This window comes from Lotus japonicus, chromosome 6, assembly GCF_012489685.1.
Source record: "Lotus japonicus ecotype B-129 chromosome 6, LjGifu_v1.2".
In the NCBI taxonomy this organism is placed as follows: Eukaryota; Viridiplantae; Streptophyta; class Magnoliopsida; order Fabales; family Fabaceae; genus Lotus; species Lotus japonicus.
In genome coordinates this window covers 32,863,068-32,882,455 of record NC_080046.1, presented here as the reverse complement: position 1 = coordinate 32,882,455, position 19,388 = coordinate 32,863,068, and positions in this window count along the sequence as shown.

The following is a 19,388-nucleotide window of genomic DNA, read 5'->3' as shown; positions in this document are numbered from 1 at the left end:
AGAGGATTACGCAGTGTGATCAATGAAGATACTAAGCTTCAATGCTAGGGGGATCGCCAGTAGAGTGAAGTGGCGATCAATGAAAGAGATGGTGAGCAGGGAGATTTGGCAATTTGAGGTGGTGGATACAAGGTTGTGTGGTGCAATTTGGGGTGATGTGAACTGTGAATGGAAGGTGGTACCTGCAGTAAATAGGAGTGGTGGGTTACTCTGTATTTGGAGAAGTGGTGTGTTTCATGTTGACAATGTGCACTTAGGTACTGGATTTATAGGTCTGGAGGGTGTTTGGGAGAATCAAAATCACACATGTGTTATAGTAAACGTGTATTCCCCCTGCAGCATGGAGGGGAAGAGAGCTTTGTGGGGAGATTTGGCTGAATGGAAAGCTGTTAGCAATATTCCAGCATGGTGTGTTGCAGGCGATTTTAATGCAATCAGGAGTGCGGAGGAAAGGAGAGGGAGATCAACAGAACTAACTAACGGGAGAAGAGAGATGGATGCTTTTAATGAATTTATTGATCAAATGGAACTCGATGATATTCCGATGCTAGGGAGGAAGTTCACATGGTACAGACCAAATGGTACAGCTATGAGCAGGTTAGACCGGTTTTTGGTAACACAAGAGTGGCTGGAATTGTGGCCAAACAGCTCTCAGTTGGTTCTAAAAAGGGAAGTCTCGGATCATTGCCCCTTGCTTCTAAGGAACATCTGTCAGGATTGGGGACCAAAGCTGTTTCGGGTATTAAACTGTTGGCTACAACATCCAAAGTTCAAAGAGTTTGTCGCAGGAAAATGGGATGAGCCTCAGATTCATGGTCGAGCAGCCTTCGTCTTAAAAGAAAAGATGAAGGCCTTGAAGGGACAGCTAAAGGTTTGGAATAAGGAGGTATTTGGCAATGTCGTTGAGAAGAAGAAGGAGCTGATTGAATCACTTAATGAGATTGATTTGATGGCGGAGGACGAAGATCTGAGTATAGAGGATGTGCGACAACGACAAACGCTACTAGCTGAATTCTGGAAAATATCTAAGTTACATGAGTCTATTCTCCTTCAAAAGTCAAGGTCACGTTGGCTAAGGGAAGGAGACTCGAACTCCAAATACTTTCATACTGTTGTTAATTGGAGGAGGAGAATAAATAGTATAGGGGGGCTGAACTTTGGTGGTAGTTGGGTGGAGGATCCAGCGATGATCAAAAGGGGGGTTGTGGATTTTTTCCAAGATAAGTTTAGAAGACAGCAAGGTAGGGGACCCAAGCTGGATGGGGTACCTTTCAAGACAGTCTCCGAAGCTGATAATGTGTTTCTTTGCTCTACTTTTGACTTGGAAGAGATTAAGAAGGCTGTGTGGGAATGTGCCAGTGATAAGAGCCCTGGACCAGATGGGTTTAATTTCCAATTTTTAAAGTCGTTCTGGGAAGTTATAAAGGGGGACGTTCAGAAGATGGTGGAGGAATTTCATCAGTTTGGGTCTTGGCCTAAGGGATGCAACGCATCTTTCATTACTTTGATTCCAAAGGTTGAGTCTCCCCAAGACTTAAATGAGTTCAGGCCTATCTCGCTTATTGGGTGCATGTTCAAGATAATTGCAAAACTGTTGGCGAGCCGCTTGAAATGTGTGCTGCCAAAGGTAATTGATACCGATCAATCAGCGTTCCTGGGAGGTAGGAATATGCTAGATAGTGTTGTTGTGGCTAATGAGGTAATCCATGAGGCTAAGAGGAAAAAGAAACAATTGTGTTTAAGGTGGATTTCGAGAAGGCTTATGATACAATTGATTGGGGCTTTCTTGAGTACATGATGAGACGAATGAAGCTATGCGACAAGTGGATTCATTGGGTGATGGGATGTCTGAAATCTGCTTCTGTGTCTGTTTTAGTAAATGGAAGCCCAAGTGAGGAATTTATTCCGGAGAGGGGAATCAGACAAGGCGATCCGTTAGCACCCTTCCTGTTCTTAATAGTAGCTGAAGGGTTGAATGGGTTAGTGAAGTGGGCGGTAAGTACTCATAAACTCTCGGGGGTCAAGGTGGGTGTCAATCAAGAGGTGGAAGTCTCACTAATACAGTTTGCAGATGATACCCTTTTATTTGGAGAGGCTACTTTGGAAAATGTTAGAACATGGAAGTGTGTATTGCGATGCTTTGAATTAGCTTCCGGGTTAAAGATTAACTTCCAAAAGAGCTGCTGTGGGGGAGTGGCAGTGGGGAGTGAGGTGCTGAGGGGATTTGTGAATTTTCTAAATTGCAAGGAGATGGTTTTTCCATTCACTTATTTAGGCTTGCCGATTGGAGGGAATCAGAGGTTGATTGACTTTTGGAGCCGGTTATCACTAAAGTAAGGAATAAGCTAGCTCTATGGCGTAGGAAGTCATTGTCGTTTGGTGGTCGAATATGCCTAATCAAGAGCGTACTGTCCGCGCTCCCGTTGTTCTACTCATCATTCTTCAGAATCCCGAGAGGAGTGGCAAAAATCTTAAGAGGTATCATGAGGAATTTCCTTTGGGGTGGTGTGGAGGGTGGGAACAAGGTATCCTGGGTAAGTTGGGAGAGGATGTGCTGGCCTAAAGAGTTTGGGGGTCTGGGATTAAAAGATTTAGAGAAGTTCAATGTAGCATTGCTAGGAAAATGGAAGTGGCGATTATCTCAAGAAAGGGACAGCACCTGGTGTAGAATTATTCGAGCAAAGTATGAGGATGTCCAACGTGGAGGTGCATTGTGTTGTCCTTCAAATGCATCAGGTTGGTGGAAAGATGTGTGGTGTGTGTGCTTCGGGGATGGGGAGATGAGCTGGTTTGAGGACAGTGTTAAAATGATCCTTGGAGATGGTAGTACATGTCTGTTTTGGAAGGATAAATGGATTGGGGATGGACCACTGAAGAATCAATTCATGAAACTGTTTTCCCTATCACTGCAGAAGAATTGCAGGATCAAAGAAATGGGGTTGTGGCAGAACAGTATCTGGACTTGGAAATTTAGATGGCGGAGAGATTTAAGTGTGAGAGAGACGGCCTTGCTGGATCAGATGCTGCAGGTTGTGCAGACTGTAAGCTTAAAGCAGGATACTAGAGACACATGGCAGTGGATACACGAGTCAGATGGGAGATACACTGTTAGTTCTGCATATTGTGTATTGTTGGACTCAATTGTGGGAGAGGATTCACTGCTCTTTAATAGGCTTTGGTCTGGTGTGGCTCCATCCAATGTTGCTGCGTTTGTGTGGAAGGTATTGATAGACAGAGTTCAATCAAAAGCTAATCTAAGGAGAAGGCACATCATAACAGACGAGGCGGAGGCAGGGTGCTCGATCTGTAATGAGGAGGAAGAATCTACTAATCATTTGTTTTTTTCATGCCCTTTAGTTTACAGGTATGGAGCTACTGCCATTTGTGGCTTGGTGTGTCTACTGTATTACCAAGGGAGGCGAAATCTCATCTACTGCAACATGAATTGCCTTCATTGACTGCAGGGCAAAATGATGGCTTCAGATCGATTTGGATGGCGGTGGTATGGTCTATTTGGACTGCAAGGAATAATCTTATCTTTCGGGATGAGCAATTCCTTCCAGAAAAGGTGTTTGAGCTAGTACAAGTGAGGTCTTGGAGATGGCTATCAACACGAGCAAGGGGTTTCCAGCAGTCATTTTCTGAATGGTGTGCCAATCCAGTTCTGTGCCTCAGGGCAATCCTTTGATGTCTTTCGTGGGTCCTTCATGGAACTGGTGTGATTCTCTGTGTAGTATTCAGTATGCAGAGTTCCATTTGGCAGATAAATATATATATACTATAAGATGATCCTTGTAATTGGCTGCTGTTTTGAAGCAAGGGTCACGTTAGCTGCTTGGTTGTTGGTTTGGTGCAGCAGATGGGTTTGTTGCTCTTGTTAAAGTTCCAAGGATGTAGCTCAAAGTCTTTTGGGTGATGGAAAATCATAGCTGGCTTGCTAACCTGGACAGTTGCTGGGGAGTTTTTGTTAGGCTAGTCTAATTTCTGTTATGTTAGTTTAGATTGGATTCTCTCATTTTATTTGGGTTTGGAGTACCCCTTGTACTTCATCTTTTTATATATAAATCATGGCTTATCGAAAAAAATAAGCAATGGGCTTTGCAGCTTCAAAACATCGCATTCTCATCTCAAGTCATTTTTTAGTATTGATGAACCATATCATTCATAGGCTCATAGCCAATTTCACTTAACTCTGCCGTAAATCTTAAATTTCGATTTGCATTTTGTTCATATTTTAATGTTCATGAATGTTATGTCATTCTCTAATTTAATTGGATTTAATTTTCTATGCAGTTTATAGTTTTATTCACACATCTAATTACATTCTTTTATTTTAAATATTTTAAAAAATTCAACTTTAATATTATAACATGACAAATTGATGGATTCTATTCAGATGATTGTTTTAAACTCTTTTACACCGTCAATACATAGTAATTAAATTCATTCTAATTACAATGTGCATTTGTTGTTTCAGGACATAATTCTGCCCCTCCTTTGCAAAATGGAAAAAAAAAATGGATATGTTGAATTTCAAGTTTGGCACTATTGGCTATTCAATTTGTTGCTTTAAACTGATGTGAACCCACTTGTATTTTTCAGACACACAAAAACATTAGTATTGATTTACTTTGTAAAATAGTAATGATCAAATTCAATGCCTAAATCTTACCAAAAAATATATACATAAATTCAATGCTTAATCCCATCTTTGTATTTACTGCAGCTAGAGAGACCTCTTATCTTTATAGTTTTGCGACGAAGTTTCATTAGGGAAAACAATTAACTCATCATTATTTTATGGCAACATTAACGGTAGAGATGCAGCAATGATGGATCACCTTTCCCACTATAGTACATGTACTCACTAGTTAATAATGTGCTTGAACGAGTGGTGTGTCAGAAAATTTAATTTTTATGTTTGGTACTCCATCAATTTATAGAACATTGGTTAAACTTGATGGAGTACCAAACATAAAAATTAAATTTTCTGACACACCACTCGTTCAAGCACATTATTAACTAGTGAGTACATCTACTATAGTGGGAGAATATCCATTTAATGATCAATGAATATCGAAAATCACTTTTGTAGATATAGTTGAATAGTTTTGCCTATGGTTAAATAAAATTGGATAACATTTAAACTATGTCATGAGAGAGTAATTTGAGAACATTGTGACTCCTTATATAAAGATATATGTGAACCATTGTAACTGTTCTAGGAAACCCCGAGCGTAGACGACCGGAGTAACGGGACGGTTACCTAACAAGCTGACCATCCCCGCCCCGTACCCCGGGACGGTTACCTAACAGGACGATCATCCCCGCCCCCGTACCCAGGGGACGATTACCTGACAGGACGATCGTCCCCGCCCCGTACCCAAGGGAAGTATCCTGTTGGTCACCCTTCGGCGGAACCTGATCGGTCTGAGGAGTCAGCCCCGATCCGCCTTTCTCCACCGCCTCGTCCCGCTGCTCATCTCCAGCACCCGGTTGGCCCTGGTCGCCTCCACCCCACTCGACATTCTCGAGGTTCCCGTCTTGCTCGTCATCAGTCTCGGTCTCATCATTGACATGTAGCGCGTTCAGCAAGTCCTGGTCGATGTCGGCCATAGCACCTGCATGAGAACGACGATGAACGATTAGAACACAAGGAAAAACGAAAGTAACAAGTCAAAATAAAAAAAGAACAAATAAACGGCTTACGCAACATTCGAGCGTTCCTACGAACGTTATAGGAACACATATCATAACACCGCAAGGGCCTTATAGGGACTTCATGTTCACCCTCGATCTTGTAACGGATCGCACCCCTTAAGAGACGTTTGAAGGCCACGTCGCCCGCTGACAACTCACCCTCGTTTGTGAAACTGAACGAGTTCACCTTCTCATCAAAATGAGCGGGATTCCAGGACAACGGGAAACGCGGACGAGTGCCCCCACTCGGGCCCCTCACGAATCACTAGTACGGAGGAGGTGTGGTCGGAGCCACCTGAAAAAATTGGTCCTTGAAATCCTTGTAAGACTCCGTGAACGCCTTGAAGACTGGAAAGGACGTCCTCAAGCTCACCATCCCATACCCCCAATGCCCCTGGGTGTGAGAGACCGCGAAGAGATGGAAGAATAGGGGGATGGAGGGCGTCTGCCCGAAGAGGGCGCACGCGACCTCGTAACCTCGCACGAATCCCCATCCACCCGGGTGGAGCTGCGAGGGGGCCACCATCATATGACGAAGCACCCTGACCTGAAAATTGGTCAGCGGCATCCGCACCTTCACCTTCTTCGTGGTGAATATGTGCATATAGATTCCAAAGGGAGGAGTATGACGCAGCCTCTCGGTGAGCCCCGGTGCGTAGACGTCATTATCGGACCCGATCTGCGTCTGGGAAATGTAGTACTGTTTACGGAAGTGCTCCTCGTCTTCATTGGCGTAGCACGACTGAGTGCCTAATATATCCTAGCACCACTTATCGTAAACGGCTTGATCCCCCGTTAGGTGGGGAGATTTTTCCCGGTCGATCTTCTTCCTTTTAGGCCCATCCTTACGAGGCATAGGCACCAAAGCCCCCCAGTGGCCTTACCTTTCTTCTTCCTCGGTCCCGCAATTGTAACACTTGCACAAGGGAACGCGCCGTATCAACGTCTACACCGTTCAAAGCGGCTCAAAGGAGGAACCCGCTAGGATCCACCTCTGCCCCCGGCAGGCAAACTCAACAACGCGGCGACGGGAGGGCCCTCAAGGGTCATCCCATTCGCCCCACAAAGAGGGGAGGGAAGGGGGGCCCGACATCAACAAGGGCCACCTCACAACCCAGAAAGTAAAAGCAAAGAGAGAAGAACGGAGTAGCGGAAAAGTAAACTTACCACGAAAATGAAGAAACGAGACTTGAACGACCGCCGCACAAACGAGATGACCACCGTGAAAAGAGCAGCCACTAGAGTTAAAGAAGAAATTGGCAAGTAGAGAAAATGAGAGTTCAAAGTGTGTAAAGACACAAATGAACTTCCTCCTTCTCCTTATATAGGCAGCTAGAGGAAGGAGAAATGACGTTTCACCAACCCTAGCAATCCTCATCATGACGCTTGGAGGAGCGGGAAAGGTTCAGCCAATCCGCTCCTGCCACGTCACAAAGGGGAGCAGTGGCGACGAAACGTGACACCCCTCCTGGAGCGTGTGGGGGGAAGGGGGAGAACGAAACAACGCGACGCGTGGCCCAGGCGCATTAATGGCACCGACACCCCTTGCCCCGCGGCTTTTCACCTTTCCCACACCTTCCCCCACCATTTGAAATAAAAAAAATCTCCATACCCACCTCGGAGAAACCTAAACCACAGACTCCAAGGCCGGAATCGTCCGCGACCGGGATCGCACCCCAAACGTCCCCACCCCAACTCGTCTGGCTAACACCATCACCCCACTCGTCCAAGGGTGCACGGTTACTTGCCCGTCTGGGCAAGCGGGGACGGAGGACCCGAGGCCCCTCGGCTCCACAGTAGTTCCTACCCCGCTGAACCAGCGGGCACGAACTAGGGGGCTATTGTTCCGGGAACCCCAATAACCCCCCTTTCGGGAATCTCACCCCCAAGTTCATGCTCCACTGAATCAGTGAACCAGAGTTGGGGGACTACTGTTCTAGGAAACCCCGGGCGTAGACGACTGGAGTAACGAGACGGTTACCTAACAAGACGACCATCCCCGCCCCGTACCCCGGGGACGGTTACCGGACAGGACGATCATCCCCGCCCCCGTACCAAGGGGAAGGTTACCTGACAGGATGATCGTTTCTGCCCTGTACCTAGGGGACAATTACCTAATGGGACGATCACCCCGCCCTCGTACCTAGCGGGCGGTTACCTAACAGGACGGTTAACCCCGTCCCCGTACCCCCACAGGAGATGACAACCGGTCCTACCCTTCAGCACAAGACAACAGCCGGTCCCACTACGTAGGAGTTGACCTAGGCCAACCACCCTACAGAACTAGTGGTTGGGCATGAATCCCGAGGTGCCCTGGGCCGTTAGATTACTGCTTTGCGGCAGAGATAGCAGAGAATCCAACGGCCGAGGATGAACCAAGTACTAGCCATGCATGACGTTGCATGGCTCCAACCCTCATTCCTCTACATGTATATAAGGATGACTTCCCCTCCATGCCAAGGTAACATATTCTCTTCATCCCTTCTTCACAAACACTTCACTATCCTTTACTGACTTTAGCATCGGAGTCCCTTGCAGGAGCCCCTCCCGGGAACGTCCAACTCGAAGGCCCACCACCCCCCCCTCCCCTCCTCTCTCCTACCCCTTGTCACCGGGTAGTTTGGTCGCTCCCCGATCAATAACCTACATGAAATGGAAAATTTCCTCCCTACTATCTTTGTAAATTTGTGACTTGAGTCGTATGTACATGATGACGAAACTATTACCAAAGTCTCATCAAAGTTGATCGAGAACAAAGGGAGAAGATCATATCCTACAAACCAACCAAGACATCCAAGTAGATTAAAGACTTCCAATATCAAGTCCAGTTACAATGGAAACTAGAGGTATGTCATCATCCACTCTCTTAAATTTATTGTGTCCTAATTTCATGTAAATATGATCTTATATGAATGATTCATATTTCTTTTAAACTGTGAGTTAGTGTTTGAGTTTACAACACGGTGAACACATCATTAAAGTGCATTAATACAAAAGTTACATTATATAACTTTCTTATGAAAGTGATTTAAAGATTCTTAATTTAATCCCTGACCAAACTACCTTGTAAGTTGTGAGAGAGTCTTGATGCTTTTTTTATTCTTGTTTTAATTTTCTGTTTTTAAAAATAAATTTTAGAAATATTTTTTAAAAATTTGATTTAAAAAAAACTTTTGAATTATATGTTTTACAACGTCCAAAAAATCGTAATTTGAAAACTTAGAACATGAATATAAAACATATGAGATATTTCAAAATTTTAATTTTCAAACCTAAAAATAAAAACTATTTTTTAAAAACAGGACAAACATATTTTTTAAGTTTCCAATTAAAAAAAAAAAACAGATTTTAAAAACTGAAAACTGAAATAATTTTAGTATAATTTTTTTATAATCATATGTATCTTCTATTGAGACAATCATATTTAATCTCAGCATAGTAAATATCAAATATCTCCTCAAAAGTACATCTCCTAAGAATTATTTAATCCACTTTTGACATCTATTGGTTTTAGCATAGCTCTTTTTAAAATCATACAAACACAGGGTAGGGTGGGTAGGGTAGGGTGCCTATAATAATTACTCCAAAACTAATCAAAGAGCTCTAAATCTATCTCTCCTTATTCTAGCTTTCTCCCAGGAATTAGATTTCCCACCCCTCAATTAGAATTGCCACCCCATTTAAAAGTGGGGAAAAACAAAAATTGCCCCTCCGTGTTTTAGTCCAGAGGTTGAACATTCGGACTCATCCAGAGGTTAAAAATTCGGACTCTGCTAATATTAGAACAGAACAATCAATTCAAATTCACTTTTAGAACAGAACAAAACATCAACACTCGGAGCTCTCAATACGTGCGACCCAGAAGCGATACTGAGGTACCCATATCCGACCAAGAATCGCGACCAAGACCAAGAATCGCGACACTGAGGTAATTTGATTCCCTTTTCAGATTAGGGTTCCTTCGAACTATTTTCAATTTTAGGTATTTCAACCGTTGATGTTTCATGAAATACGGTGAATTTTGAGTTGATGTTGTGATTTCCGTTGATGTTTCACGAAATTAGGGTATGAGTTTGATGAATTCAGGGTTTTGGGGTTTTTGGGGTTCTGAGGTGCGAATTTGGTATTTTGACTTGTTCAGGTCTTCAAGATTCGGAATAGACTTGAATTGTTAATCTGCACACTTTGCATTTGCATTTGGAATTTGCATTTGTATCCTTATACCAGTAAGCAAGATCACCAAACCAGTATTAGTAATACTGCATGTTTAATCATACCAGTAAGCAAGATCACCAAACCAGTATTAGCTCCATTTGGAATACTGTATGTTTAATCAGTAAGCAAGAGACAAGAGGGAACCATCACCAAACCAGTATTAGTAATTGATTTTGAGACACCATATTCTGATAGGAAATTATAACTGTAATTGAATTTACTGCACCTAGGTATCTGAAATCATATGTGAATTTGGATTATTCTCATTCTCTCTAGGGGGAAATAATGGGTACTTCTGATCACACCTGTATGGATGTGAAGCTGATTGCTAGACCCAAAAATCCACTGAAGGTCATCACCAACCAAAAGCTAGACAATCTCAAAAGTGGCCTGTCAATTGAAAACATAATGGATAGCTTTTTACTTCATTCATCAATATAACCAAAATTTATGACATGAAAAAACATTGCTAAGAGTCTGGATCTGTGTATTGGTATAAAGAAAAACAAAGAGAAAGTAAACGGTTAACTTAGGATGCTCTATTGATGATATATTTAAACCGATGGGATTGCATAGCCTTTACAGTATTAGTAATTGATTTTGAGACACCATATTTTGAGTCTTCAATTACAATGATTAGTACAAGTCAATTAGTAATAAGTACTCTGATATTTTTGCTTCAATAAAAGAGATTTTAAGTGGTGACTTTAGTCATTTCAATTAGGTCATTTTGTTGAGACCACCATCAATGCTTTATGTGAAAATTGTGAGTTATAAAGGACCATAATTTGCTTTGGCATTCCTACTGATTGTGCTTTTTTTTTGTGCTGTTGGAGACTCTAGGTCTATAATTGATAGTTGATAGCTCTGTGTGTCTCTGATTTTATGCTTATTGTACTTACTATCAAGATTAATTGTTACAGAAATTGGGTTTTAGGGTAGTGGTTAAGGAATCAATAAATAGAGTTGTTTTATCAAAATTCACAGTAATACAGTTGTGGCTGTATAGTCAATCTTTGTATTAAGCACAAGTACTAATTGATTTATGGAATGAAGTTATGTAAACCCACTATTATGGACATAACCAACTTGAGATTTCACATTTGAATTTCATAACATTCTTTGAATTGTATTGATTTTTCATAACCAACTTGTTGTCCAGCAATTGGTATTTTCATTTTTCTCCCATGTTATTGTTGTCCAACGATTGGGTTGTAATACTACCATACTATTTTTCCTTAGTTGCAAATTTGGCTCAAACATTTGAGCAAAGTCTCATTCTGTTTTTTCCTTCTTTCCTGTCCTAGTTTCCCTGTTTTCCTATTTATCATGTTGAATTGACTAGGATTTAAGCTGGTATTAGTTTACTGTGTATACTTGTGGATTGCTTCAACTAGTTAGTTACTCATTACATAGCTATTAATCTGTTTTCCTTATTTTTCTTGATAGATTATGGCGAGGACAAAGCAACATAAGAGGGTATCGTCTGAAGAGTTGGCCGATCGTCATGCCTATCTCCACGCTTCTCATAAGCGAGGTGATCATGATAAAGATGTGTCGACTGCTCGGAAGGGGGCTAGGAAGGGGGCTCGGTAGGGGGCTCGAAAGGGGGCTCGGAAGGCGACCACTGAGGTTCCGGCTCAGTCGACGCCTGATGTTCCTGTTGTGTCGACGCCTGAGGTTCCTGCTCAGTCGACGCTTGAGGTTCCTGCTACTGAGGTTCCTGCTACTGAGGTTCCTGCTCTGTCGACGCCTGAGGTTACTGCTACTGAGGTTCCTGCTTTGTCGACGCCTGAGGTTACTGCTACTGAGGTTTCTCCTTAGTCGACGCCTGAGGTTCCTGACCACGATACTGCTGAGCCTTCCACCTCTCGACCTAATATTGCTGCAGTTGAGGAGCCATTGGAGTCGGAGTCTGAGTCTGAGATTGAGGCTGAGGATGTAGAGGTAGAGGATTCGAAGATTTCGCCGCTCCAGAGAGATCCACCGTTTCCTGGTGGGCCGGTTGAGTTTTCACTTCTGCGGCATTACCTGGTCACATAGCGCCGTGGACGTGGCATACCCTACTAGGCACCACTGACCCTCGTTATTATGAGCGAGGTGATTTGAGGCTTGCCACTGCTGGTACGAAGATCGGGCTGATGACGTGTGAGGGGGACAATTACAGGGAGGTCCGCTTGATTGTGGAGAGGAGCGGACTGTATCCTCTGGTCAGGTGCAGCTATGTAGAGACGGACTCAGGGCTTATATCGGCCCTTGTGGAGAGGTGGCACGAGGAGACTAGTAGTTTCCACATGCCATTCGGGGAGATGACTGTCACCCTTGACGACGTCTCCGCTCTTCTTCACATCCCAGTTGGTGGGAGATTCTACACTCCAGGAGTGGCCTCGAGATATGATGTCGCAGAGACCTACGCTTTGCTGTTAGGGGGGGATGCAGATTTGTACATGGCTGAGTTTGATGAGAAGAGGGGTCCGACTATGAGGTTCAGCTTCTTGCGAGACCTTTACCCGACAGCTGTTGCAGGTTTGTTTCATTCATTATCTGAACTTTTTCCAACTATTATTTATATTTACTTAATCATAATTGTTATTACATTGTAATGTAGAGAGGCGGTACGAGCATGCAGCCAGGATGTACCTAATGCATCTTGTTGGCGCGACCTTGTTCGCCGACAAGAGTGGGGGGCACTCATTCTCCGCCCGTTGGATCGGCATGCTACAGAATCTTGAGAGGGTGTCGGAGTTCGCGTGGGGCGCCATGGCCCTTGCCACGTTGTACGACCAGCTTGGACAGTCCTCTCGCAGCGGGGTCAAACAGATGGGCGGTTACACGTCCCTGTTGATGGCCTGGGTGTTTGAGCACTTCCCAGACAGGCTTGTTCGCCGGTATGCGAACACGGCTTACACAGAGAACCAGCCTAGAGCTTGTAGGTGGATGGAGTCATGGTCGAGGCATGCTAGGCTTGACGAGAGGCGAGTACTACTTGATGAGTTGACAGCCGACGACGTCACTCGGACTCCATATGAGGCCCACACGGAATGGCGACAGCGGGATGAGAGGGCTTTGTTCTTAGGCTACATTCGGTGTCCCTATCCCCCTGCTGTGCGACCTCATCTTCCGGAGCGGGTCAAGCGACAGTTTGGGTATATACAGACGATCCCGCGCCACCCTAGTGAGATGGATAGATCTCCCACAGCTGAGGTTGTTGATGCGGCATTCGCAGAATATGTGCAGTACTTGTTCCCTGAGGGCGACCCTGCTATAGAGGAGGGACAGGCTGTGGGCGGTTACATGGATTGGTACGCCAGAGTGTCTCATTGTTTCATCATACCGGATGAGAGGAGGATTGATCTCAGTTCCGTGGTAAATTTTAAATTTTAATTATATTTTCTTTATGCACTTGTGGTTTTCTGTATGTGATTTACTAACATCGTTTTTTTTTATTTACTTTCAGGCTGCTTTGCATAGGGCTTTAGAAGTCCTAGAGCTGTCACTTGAGGTGGATGATGCTTTGCTGCCAGGCACACAGGCCCGCGCTTTAACTGAGAGAGCACTTCGCATCCTCCAGGACTTGGCTGGGACACAGGGCATTGCTTACGCTGTTGGGAGAGGAGGTCTGGGAGCAGATGGTCGAGCAGGTGGCCGAGCAGGTGGTCGAGTCGATGGCCGAGCAGGTGGCCGGGAGGGAGGCAGGGCAGGAGCTAGGGGAGGCCGTAGGAGTAGGGGAGGTCGTCGGGGTAGGGGACAGTAGGGGACATTAGTTGTATGAGCTTTTTGTTGACATTAGTATTTACTATTACTTTATTAGGGGACTATGTATTTTGCACTACTATTTCGCACTGTTATTTCGTAATTTGTGAGCTTTATGTTTATTGTTATTAGTTTTATGTTCACTTTAACATTTTTTTTTTGCTTTTTCACTTTTATAATCAACCCTAGTAATTGTAAAATCTATTACTTTTATACTTATCAACCCTTGTAATGGAAGAAAAAATAAATTATTCTTAACTGCTACGAAGTGTATGAAGTTTGATCTTTAGGACATGATCCGAAACTTCATCATTCGGATTAGTATGAAACTTCAAATTTCGGACCCCTCTGACAGATTCTACCACATTTTTCAGCACCATTACTCCATAACTTCACCTACCTCACCACCATTATGGCCTCCTAGGAAACTCCTCAACCACCATGTAACACCCCGATTTCCAGGTGTCACTTTAGTAACCAAAAATAAACCTTCGCGGAAAAACAGGTAATAAATTTTTTTTTGACTGATCCCTTTGTAAATAAAGCGATAAGGAGATAAAGACATAACCCAACCACTAAACTAACCAATATACATCAAATATAAACATGTACAGCCTCAGCTGCACTTCCACGTCACACACACTCGCAGTGACTCCAAAGTAGTGTGCTCGTAGGCAAATATTTACAGATCCAGAAGTGTGAGTGAGAAAAAGTATAATTACAAACCACTAGGAGAAAGTCGGCCTCAAAATGGCCTAAGCTAAGACCCCTATGGTCCGACTGACTCACTGTGATCCCTCCGTAAGAGAACCACACAAAAAGCCATGCATCGGGTGAAGGTGTGAAAAACGACTAAAAGGGGGGGGGGGGGGTTGAATAGCGTTTTCAATATAAAAACTTTCCCCTTAAGATTTAAAGTAAATCTTTTCGGTTTCTCTAAGATAGATGGTGCAGCGGATAAAGATAGAGAGAAGAGAAAAGCACACAAGTATTTTATCCTGGTTCACTTGATAAATCCCTCAAGCTAATCCAGTCCACCCGTTAAGGTGATTTCTTCCTTCTTAGAATGAAGGCAATCCACTAATCAGATAATTGTTACAACTGCACTTGAAACCTACAAGTGACTAACAATACACTGACTTAGCTATCACTAAGATTCACTCTCTTAGTCTTCTCTAGGATCCGATCAACCTTGATCTCCTAAAGGAATCACCACTAAGATTCACTCTCTTAGTCTTCTTAAGGATACTGACCTACCCGGTCCCTTAAGGAAAATCAAACAACTGTTTGAGGTTGGTGTTTACAAAGGTTTGCTTCTAAATAAGCTGAGTGTAAACTAAATAAGAATAGATGAAGAAAGTAGAGGCTTGAATCTTTTCTTGTATTGCAGCTCTTTGTTTTCTCTCGCTCTTCTTCTTTCTTCTTTTCTTCAGCCTTTTATAGTCCAAGGTGCAAAGGATATTTCTGTTGAGAGAATATGACCGTTGGAGGGCATTTCTGGAACTTCCAGAACCTGCTGTGGCTGAACCTTGGTAGGAAGGCTTTTCAGAATAGTACACTGCTCTTGTACTTCTTGATAGAGACATTTGCCTTTAACCATTGACTTCTGATCAGAGTTATGCTTCGTGTTGGAACTTGTGAAGCTTGGTGATCAGAGTCAGAGGGATGCTTGGATCCTCTGACCTTCGTAACTTCTGCTTCTGGACCTTCAGAGCTTCTGAACCTTCAGAGCCTCTGGTCCCTCAGAGCTTCTGGTCTTCAGATCTTCTGATCCTCAGATCTTCTGATCCTCTGATCTTCTGATCTTCTGATCCTCTGATCCTCAGATCCTCTGATCTTCAGATCTTCTGACGAATATATCTTCTGGTGTCAGAATCAGAACCTGTTTGTCAAAACACTCAAGACAAACATTAGAGTATCATAGTTGTTCATCCACAAATAAATACTTGTTATCATCAAAACATAGAGTTGTACCACATGACCAAATCTTGATCTTACAATCTCCCCCTTTTTGATGATGACAAAACCATGTATTTTGATGAACAACTCTAAACAACTAAACTGAATACACTCAGAGTATAAGGTATCAGAGTTAAAACTTATCCTGATGTGTATAGTTTATCTTGCTCCTTCTGAATCCAAGACTCGTGCTTGATTCTGAGCTAAGCTCCCCCTGAATCTAATACTTAATATCAACGTTAGTAATATCTAGATTCTGAGCTAAATAATATAGGAGTTGTCAAGATACTATAAGTTCTCCCCCTTTTTGTCATAAGCAAAAAGAATGAAGGTGGAAAAAAAATAGTAAGAGCATAAGACGAAATACTCCCCCTCAGAAGGAATACCAAGGGATACTTGGCTGCTGATTAGTATATCTTCTTATGAGAGCAGAAGTGTGGTTCTGGTGACATCTCCGTTCTGGACAAAATTTCATCTTCAGATACTCCAGAATGAGAAGCTATGAACCTACTCTTCTTCTGATGACGCAAGTCAGAAGTTGTAGTAGCATCTTCTGATGTTGTTGCTTCTGGTTCGACAAGTTCTGAGTCTTTGTTTCTATCTGAAACAGTCATGCTCATCTCTACAAGCTTTTTCAGCTAGCTTTGACTTGACCAAATCTTACTCTACTGATGCCTCCAAGATCAACTTCACCTTCAGATTCAAGTTTTGGATCTTGGGATATATGTCTTTTTCCCATCATGTGTTGCCTGCATCCACTGTCCAGGTTCCATGGTTGGAGTTTCGATGGACCTATTGAAGATATCTGCAACATATATAATCTTATCCCTAGGTACCCACTTTCTGGGTCCTTTCTTGTTAGTTAGCCCAGAAGTTCTGACAACTTTGGGTCTTTCAACAGGATAATATACAGGAATTTTTGCATGATATTTAGACATGGAGAAAGATCCCTTTATAAGAGGAGGTTTAGCAGCTTCAGCAGGTACAGGGTCAGGCAATATGGTACCAGAGGGAACAAAGCATTCATACAAAGATTTAGCTTTAGGCACAGAGGGCTCATTTCTAATTGGTTTAGAATACCCAATGCCACGCATTCCATTTCTGCTCACGCCATAGATCAATGAAGCCATCAAGCTTCTATCTACGCTTTTAGCCAGGAATCTTTGAAAAGATTTTTCATACTTGGATTCATGCTTACTATCAGAGGCATCGCAGGCAATAACTTCTTCTAACTTAGCAATTTGATTCTTAAGCACAGAGTTAGAATTAACTAAAGCATGGTTATCATTTTTCAAATCAGATATGATTTTCTCATGTTCAGAAGAAGTTTCAGAGGCAGCAGAGAAATTCTTTTTCAACCTTTTATGCTTAGTCAAGAGAGAGTTATATTTATCCATAATTTCAGACAAAGCATCTTTAAGTTCAGAAGTTGAGAAAGAATCAAATACCTCATTTTCATCGTCAGAGTCTGGATCTCCTTCTGATTCTGAGTCAGAGTCAACAGCTTCCTTTCACTCTGCTCCTTTGTCTTTGACAATAGCCATGAGTCCTTGGACTTCACCATCAGAGTCAACATCCTCTGACTCTGATTCATCAAAAGTCACCATCAGACTTTTCTTTGGTTTGAAATGCTTCTTTGACTTTTTGTCCTTTGATGAGCCTTTGAATTTGCTCTGCCTGTGCTTCCAGATGCAGTTGAACTTTCTGGATATCAGAGTCAGCTCATCTTCATCAGAATCTTCTGATGCTTCTTCAGATTCTTCTGCTTCAGCTTGGAGAGCCTTAGCCTTTTCAGATTTGGATTTCAAGGCTATAGACTTCTTCTTTTGATCTTGATGTTCAGCACGCTTTAGTTCATGACACTTCAGTATGCTTATGAGTTCTTCCAAACTCATATGCTCAACATCTCTTGTAAGCTCTATTGAAGTCACTAAAGGCATCCAGCTTTCAGGAAGACTTCTGATGACCCTTATGACATGATCTTTTGTAGTGTAGCTTTTGTTGAGAGGTCTTATTCCAGCTACGAGCAACTGAAATCTGGAAAACATATCTTCAATGGATTCGTCAGGTTCCATTTGGAGGGATTCATACTGCTTGATCAAAGACAGTGCCTTTGATTCTTTCACTTTCTTGTTTCCTTCATGAGACATCTTCAAGGATTCAAAGATGCCCTTGGCGGAATCACGATCAGTAATTTTCACATATTCTTCATATGAAATGGCACTTTGCAGAATAGCTCTTGATCGGTGATGATCTCTGAACTCCTTCTTTTGATCTTCACTCATCTTCTCCCTTGGGATTTTTACACCATGTTCATCGACAGGAGGGGTGTAGCCATCAACAACAAAATCCCAAAGATCAGGATCAAAGCCAAGAAAGAAGCTTTTGATTCTGTCTTTCGAGAAATCAAATCTCTGACCATCAAAGATAGGTGGTCTTGCACTATATTGATATTTGCTTGTAGTAGTGGTGGAATCCATGAGTTTTTCACACTGGCCCGGATCTACTGAACACTGTTAAGTGTGGTAATCAGAACTTGCGCTCTGATACCAATTGAAGGTGTGAAAAACGACTAAAAGGGGGGGGGTTGAATAGCGTTTTCAATAAATAAAAACTTTCCCCTTAAGATTTAAAGTAAATCTTTTCGGTTTCTCTAAGATAGATGGTGCAGCGGATAAAGATAGAGAGAAGAGAAAAGCACACAAGTATTTTATCCTGGTTCACTTGATAAATCCCTCAAGCTAATCCAGTCCACCCGTTAAGGTGATTTCTTCCTTCTTAGAATGAAGGCAATCCACTAATCAGATAATTGTTACAACTGCACTTGAAACCTACAAGTGACTAACAATACACTGACTTAGCTATCACTAAGATTCACTCTCTTAGTCTTCTCTAGGATCCGATCAACCTTGATCTCCTAAAGGAATCACCACTAAGATTCACTCTCTTAGTCTTCTTAAGGATACTGACCTACCCGGTCCCTTAAGGAAAATCAAACAACTGTTTGAGGTTGGTGTTTACAAAGGTTTGCTTCTAAATAAGCTGAGTGTAAACTAAATAAGAATAGATGAAGAAAGTAGAGGCTTGAATCTTTTCTTGTATTGCAGCTCTTTGTTTTCTCTCGCTCTTCTTCTTTCTTCTTTTCTTCAGCCTTTTATAGTCCAAGGTGCAAAGGATATTTCTGTTGAGAGAATATGACCGTTGGAGGGCATTTCTGGAACTTCCAGAACCTGCTGTGGCTGAACCTTGGTAGGAAGGCTTTTCAGAATAGTACACTGCTCTTGTACTTCTTGATAGAGACATTTGCCTTTAACCATTGACTTCTGATCAGAGTTATGCTTCGTGTTGGAACTTGTGAAGCTTGGTGATCAGAGTCAGAGGGATGCTTGGATCCTCTGACCTTCGTAACTTCTGCTTCTGGACCTTCAGAGCTTCTGAACCTTCAGAGCCTCTGGTCCCTCAGAGCTTCTGGTCTTCAGATCTTCTGATCCTCAGATCTTCTGATCCTCTGATCTTCTGACGAATATATCTTCTGGTGTCAGAATCAGAACCTGTTTGTCAAAACACTCAAGACAAACATTAGAGTATCATAGTTGTTCATCCACAAATAAATACTTGTTATCATCAAAACATAGAGTTGTACCACATGACCAAATCTTGATCTTACATCGGGAACCTACCCTGTCCCAAAAGCAAAACGAATCAGAGCTATTACAGTAACAACCAACTCCAAAAGACTCTAACCACCCATACCCCACACT